Raw genomic sequence first — 7702 nt, 5'->3', positions numbered from 1 at the left:
GAACATCTTCTTTATTAGGAAATCCTTCTTTCTTTGCAAATACCCATTTGCACCCAATTGCCTTCTTACCTTTTGGTAATTGTGCCAGCTTCCACGTTTTGTTCTTCTTCAAAGACTGCATCTCCTCTTCCATCGCACCTGCCCAATTACCACTCTCTGAACTCAGAATGGCTTCTGGGTAAGTGGATGGAATGTCATCAACAACTGGAAGTGCATAGGCAACCATATCCATGAAACGAGTAGGCTTCTGAATATCTCGTCTTTGTCTTCTAACTGCAATTGGCGCTGATTGCTGTTGAGATTCTTGGGTAGGAACCTCTTCCTCATCTGACTCTTCTTCTGCCATAGGAGAGTCACTTGTGGTATTTCGTGTTGTGATCACCACTGTCGGCTCAAACTCCACCTGCTTCCGGGCACATTCCACCTGTTGTGGAGTACTATCAGCTCCTTCTTGATTTACCTTCTTTAACATGGAAGATTCATCAAAGGTAACATCCCTGCTGATAATCGTCTTCTTTGCCTCTATACACCACAAACGGTATCCCTTCACTTCAGGACTAAAGCCCATGAAAAGAGCCTTCTTTGCTCGTGGATCCAACTTTGATTCAATCACATGATAATATGCAATAGAACCAAAAACATGCAAAGAATCATAATCAGTTGCAGGTTTTCCAGACCATACCTCTAACGGGGTTTTGCCATCTATAGCAGATGATGGCAAACAATTGACGAGATGTTGAGCGTATGTCACAACCTCAGCCCAAAACTTTCTGCCTAACTCAGCATTAGACAAAATACAACGAACTTTCTCCACAAGTGTCTTGTTCATACGCTCTGAAGCCCCATTCTGCTGTGGTGTTTTTCTAACAGTGAAGTGTCGAACTATGCCACAATCTTGGCATACCTTCAGGAACGAATCACTCTTGTATTCTCCTCCATTGTCTGTTCGGAGAACCTTAATCTTCCTTCCTGTCTGGTTTTCAACTTGAGCTTTCCACTTAAGGAAAATTTCAAGCACATCATTTTTGTTCTTCATAGTAAACACCCAAACTCTCCTGGAAAAATCATCAACAAAAGTGACAAAATAATGCCTACCTCCGATTGACGGAGTCTTGGCAGGTCCCCACACATCTGAATGCACATAATCCAGAATACCCTTGGTATTGTGAATTGCAGTGCCAAACTTCACTCGTCGTTGTTTTCCCAGAACACAATGCTCACAAAATTCAAGTTTGCAAGCCTTCGTACCTTTCAACAATCCCTGCTTGGTAAGAATTTGCAAGGATTTCTCTCCAGCATGTCCCAACCTCATATGCCACAACTTCGTTGCCTCAACATCCTTCTTAGAGCTAGAAGTTGTTGTCGCTACTGTCCCCACCACTGTACTACCTTGATAGTAATACAGATTGTTCTTCCTCACGCCTTTCAACATCACCAGTGCTCCTGAAGTTGCTTTAAGAATTCCATCTCGCATCGTCACAACTAGGCCTTTAGATTCTAAAGCCCCCAATGAGATGAGATTCTTCTTCAACTTTGGCACGTACCGTACATCCCGCAAAATTCTGGTGGATCCATCATGATTCCGCAACTTGATTGAACCTATCCCAGCTGCCTTACATGGATTATCATTACCCATGTAAACAACCCCACCATCAAGTTCTTGAAATTCAAAGAACCAATCCCGAATGGGACACATATGATAGGTACAACCTGAATCCAATATCCACTCATCTGGATACGATGATGCTGAAAGCGAGACAATTAAAGAGATATCTGATTCCACATCACTTTTGCATTCTGCAACATTTGCATCTTGCGGAGTCTTCCCTTTCTTCTGCAGTTTTGGACAGTCTTTATCCTCTACCTCTTTTGGTTTCTCTCCTTCAATAGCAATATCAAGACCCTGCTGAAAAAGAGAGTCCAAGACCTCTCCTTTCCACATGCCAAAATGTCCAGTGCCATCAAATATTTCCACCGCCAATTTCAAAGTGGACACCGGGAACCTCGACCATGATGACGAGGAGCCCGACACTCTGGATACATCCTTCGTTTCTTCTTCTTGATTTGCCATTACAAACTCAAAATATATTATTCAATATTACAAATAATTTCAAATAACCCAAGGCGAACTTTCGGCTCTGATACCACTTGTTGGGAAAAAGGGTAATTTTCCCACTAAAACAGAACCCTAACAGAGCTGCCGACAAATAATATTGAATAAACAGAGCGGAATAATAAAAGAGATAAAAGAAAAAACACACCAGAAAATTGTTAACGGATTTCGGCCAATTTAGCCTAATCTCCGAGCACAGCAAAAACAGCTCACTTTTATTATTATGGGAAAAGATATTACAAATTGGGATATATTACAGTGAAGGAGGAGAGTTTAATTTATAACCCTCAAACCTCCTTCCCAAACAATGAACCCACCGATGTGGGACTTGGGATTAAGCCAAAATCAACATAAGGAATTATATGAACTTCTATTGTTTTAATTTTTGTCTGCATATAAAAACACTTTTTTAGTATATATAATTTCTTACAGTATTTGTTATTATCAAAACTTCATAGATAACTTATATACATAAGACCGTCTAGCAGGGTCTTAGACCGTCTATAGGTGACTAGACCATCTAGTGTCTCAACAACATTAATTAAAATCAAATATTATTTGAATCATAGTCACTCCTGGCTAAGACCAACTATTTTTTGAAATACAGTACTCTTAACTAAGATTGAGTATTCATTAGAAAACAACCACTCCTGGTCTAGGAAAAGTATACTTTAGAACACAATCACTCTTGGTTAAGACTGAGTAATATTTGGAACACAGTTACTCCTAGCCAAACAACTTAGTATTCTTTACACCTAGTCACGCCTGTCTAAACAACTTTGTTTACAGAAAAGGTGTGATCTAAACGATCACAGATTTCGCTCACTAAGAGAGGGTAACATCCTAAGACGAATACAAGATTAAGAATACTCTTTGAGGTTTCTAATGAACATAGTAGTATTCTTGCTCAAAAACTAAGACTTAAAGATGGCTAAAGATTTTAAGAGTTTTATTGTTCTTGTCAATGTTGTCAATAGTTCTTCTTCAAATAGGTCTTCTTTATGGAGATGTTTAGAAGAAAAGAGTTATTCAAATATTTTTAGACTCACTGAGAGATTTTGCGTAGATCTTTTCTTTTTCTTGTGTTTGTCCACGTCCAAACTTGAAAAGATGCATTAAATGATTTTCATCCAACAGAAAATGTACATATCTTCTTTATGCAACTCTTTTATACACAACATGACTTATCAAGCCTAGATCAAATAGTTTTTTTTTTCAAAATGGAGTAAAGAGTAGGACCTAACAAGGTTGTCAGTCTTTACAAAACTATCATTCCATCTTTACGAAATGGTTATTTTGGTGAAACAACTTTAGGCACGTTCTTCAAGAGATCTATATGTAGACACTTAAATGTGAGATCCTCTTGTAAGAAACAAATAGATGAACATTATTTTTAAACATAAAATAAGCATTTATAATATTTTTATGTATCCCATGAAATGCTTCAGACTATGTGCACTTATCATTTGTCCATGCAAAAAGCTTATCAGATAAAAGTATATAACCAAAATGTTTATGCATTTATTTAGCTAGATGAAGTATTTGCGTCTGTCTGGATTTAATGTTTATAAAATCATGTTTTATAATTTTTTGGTAAGCACATAATCAAAATTAAATATTGTGTTTGTTGATTTTTTTTCTCTAACATATACCTTATAAACAATTCCTAAAGATATACCATATGCCTTATAAACAATTCCTAAAGATATACTTAATTAATATGTTCTACTAGCAAGATTAAAAGAGGTCATGACATTGTCTCAAGACTCATGCCTTTTCAATGAAGAGCATTTTTTTCAATTAAACTTAATGCTTTTGGCCAACCTATTGGTATTCTTTTTTGCTACATTGAGCAATTATTTTGGAATATTAGCTTAGAGTGCAACCTAGCTCCTTTAACTTTCACTAAAAAAATATTGGGATAACCTGCGAAAAACAATCATAATATTTAACTTTGCTCACATTTATCTTCAATTATATATATATATATATATATATATATATTTTGCATAAATTCTAATATTTATTAATTGATTAAAAGATATCGTCAAAATTGATATTGAAGAATATGTGTGTTTTAAAAAGTATATGCTCAATTTGAAAGAATCATAAACGTCGATTGAAGGCAAAAAAATTAATTATTGTAGCAAGAAGAATATTTTAATCAAATGATTATAACTTAAAAAATCGATTCCTAAGTATCCCTTCAACAATGAAAAATCTTCTTAAATTTTTCAAATCTAAAATTTTAATTTGATTATAGGATTATTTGTACTAATATTTTGATTACTATTATATTTTCTAATATCATTAATTATTGTAGCAAGAAGAATAGAATAAGTAGAGAAAAAATTATTGGTATACATAACACGATAACTAAAACTTTTGCAAAGATAACATATGAAGAGGTTAGACTAATGACATAACTAATGGCTTTATTTGTTTTAGACTAACATTTTTCTTTTATATGATAAACAATGAAGAATTTTGATGGAGGGTGGTTATCTTGTGAATAAAGGTTGATCATGATACATAAGCTTAAGCTTAAGAATAAGTATACGAAAAGAATTATTGTATGATAACCTCAATCATGATCCCTGCTTTTATAATAACCTTATTTGAAACACAATTATAATTTTAATTTCTTTTATTTTTTTAATTAAAATATTGAGGATGTAAATGTTTCTCATTAAAAAAACCACAAAAGCTCAACTCCGAAAGATATATTTTTTAAGTTTTTAAAAAGATTGACATGGTTAAGCAAAAAATGGGAGTAGTACAAACTTATGAGAAACTAAATCTTGAAACATATAAATTAATTGATAAAGTTCAAATGTTCAAGTATTTTTTTTAATAATATATTTTTTATGTGATGACATATGATTGTTGTTACTTGATGGGTTAGTTTAGCTAAGATGTATAATAATACTTAACATAAATTTTTTTATAAAAAAAATTAAAGTATAAAAAATAAATAGAAAAAGAAGTAGAAGTAAAACTAAAAGAACAAGTTAAAGTCATGAAAGTTGAACTTTTAGAACATTTTAAAATTGCTTTTATTCACTAGCAAAATATTAGTAATATCAAATACCTAAAAGAAGAGTTGTTATTGAGGTATATAATTTTACATTGAGGTTATTATTGAATTAGATATTTTAAATTAAATTATTTTTTTTTTACTTTGGTGTTAGAAGCAAAGTCATACTACCTTTATGAGAGAGAAAAAAAAAGAAAAATAACCGAAAGTTAACTAAGAGATGAATTGTGTAACATATTTATCTTTATTTTATTTTTATATCATTTATTAACTAGTTTTGATAATGCGGCTGAAGATTCTAAGGTTGAAGTGGTCACACTTGAAAAATATCTTCAAAACTTAAATATTCATTCAATATTTTTGAGCTCTTCTTGAAAGTCATGACACTCTAAAGTGTGTATTTAATTAAGTCTAAGTTTTTTTTTATTTTTAAGAAATTTAATATTAATTGAGCTTCCTATTTACCGTATTTGAATTGGGAAAAAGAACATTATCTTAATATTATAACTAAATTTAAAGGAAAACTACATTTCATACCATTAAGAAAATATTGTTTCTGTAATTTATTATCACATTATAGCTTTCGTTTATAAGAATTATGATTTATGTCACTGTTTATTTATTTATTGTTGGTTCTAAATATGTAATTTGTTTATTTTGTTTTGTTTCATTATGCTAATTTTTTGTTAGTGATGGGACTTTTTAGTGATGTTTAATCTTGATTAAGAAATAATTGGGTCCATAACTCATGTTTCCAAATTGAATCATTCAACATTTCAAATTTTATATATTTTTTAACTTGTTCACATATATTTTTTGTAATTTTATGAAGGCATACCTTAGTAATGTGTATTTTTTTTATTATATAAAGGATATTTTATTTTATTTTAAATAAATAATTTAATAATATTTATTTATATAATTCTAATATATATATATATATATGTTATCTTTTAATTGAAAAAACGTGACTACAATTTTATAGTAACTTTTTAAAATGTTATCTTTTATTTTAAAAAAATTATTAATATTCCTATAATATTACTTTCTATTAAGAAATTTAAAAATATTTTTAAAATATTATTACCTTTCTATTTAAAAAAAAAAATATCATATTTTTAGTGACATTTTTCTAGAGAAAACATTAATAATATAGGATGTATTTAATATTTGATAAAAACTTACTAAATTATACTAACAACATTTCTTATATTTTAGTAACATTTTTTAATATTATTAAATGTTATATATACAGTAGTGTTCTGTACTAATTTTTAAATGAACAATTTTAAAACACGTATTTTATAACAAGAGGGAAATATCACAGGTTATATATATAATCAACAATAACAGATGTTTAGGAAATATTTTAAAAGTATATAAAAAAATTAGAGATATTAAATATATAAAATATAGTAAAACATAAAAGAATTATTTTAATTTATATCTATGAAAAAATCCAACAAAACTCCCTCACTAATAAATAAGAAAAGTTGTTTTATTATTTGCATATAGAGTAATAAAAATAGAGCCTCTAGGACTTTGGAAGTACACGTAATTGACATAAATGAATGGCTTGGTACTTCATCCAAGCACTGTGTTATGTGAACACATTACCACATCTAGTTGTTTGATCATGACTTCACAACCATATAATTAATTGTATGAAACACTTCCACACTATTTCAACTTGAAAGGAAACACTTATTTTAGTTCCTGAATTTTATGTTTTAAATCCTAAATTATATTAATCTAATAAAAATCTTAAAATTAAATATTATTTTAAAAATTAAAAAATTATTGATATTTAAAAAAAATTATCATTAATAAAAATTTATAAAATAGTTTCTAAATTGTTATCTAAATTAACTAGAAATGTTTTAGCTACTAATATTTTAAAGTTTAAATTAGTTAGAGACTAATTTAAAAAATAAAGTAGTTCGTAACTAAAATCTTGGTAGTTAATGAATAGATATTAATTCAAAAATTAATTTATATATCAATAATTTTTAGTTTATAAAATAATTTTTAATTTAATTAATATAATAATTAATTCTTTTGATCAATAAAATTAATTTTATTTAATAATTGTTTTTAGTCATATGACGATAAAAAAAATGTGATAAAAATGATAATATTAACATGCTATTAAGAAGTAAAATAATAATAAGTAGCTAAGTTTGAAACTTGTTTTATATTATACAGATTCATTTTCATGGTTTTTCAGTTTTAGTAGTGTCTACAACTTTATGGAATCAATTTGAATGAACTTTTTCAGGTAAAAACTGAATATACTTTTTTTCATATGTTAAAAATGATTTGTGCATAAGATTTTGGAGAACTTGCAAAGTATGGTAGAGGGTAATTTTAGTTTATGGAGAAGCTTATTTTATTTTTCTACTTCTTTTTCTCTTAAAAACATGTATGGTTGTAGTCATAGTTATATTCTTTGTGCATACATCTAAAGAAAGTTGTTGTGTTTATGTTTTGTATATACTTTGCAGTTTTTTCCCAATCTGATGAGGCAAAGGAAATGGTCCTAGTTGGGTTGT

The sequence above is a fragment of the Phaseolus vulgaris genome, chromosome 1 (genome assembly GCF_051622355.1).
Source record: "Phaseolus vulgaris cultivar YP4 chromosome 1, ASM5162235v1, whole genome shotgun sequence".
Taxonomy (NCBI): Eukaryota; Viridiplantae; Streptophyta; class Magnoliopsida; order Fabales; family Fabaceae; genus Phaseolus; species Phaseolus vulgaris.
Note: the sequence above shows the minus strand (reverse complement) of the source record.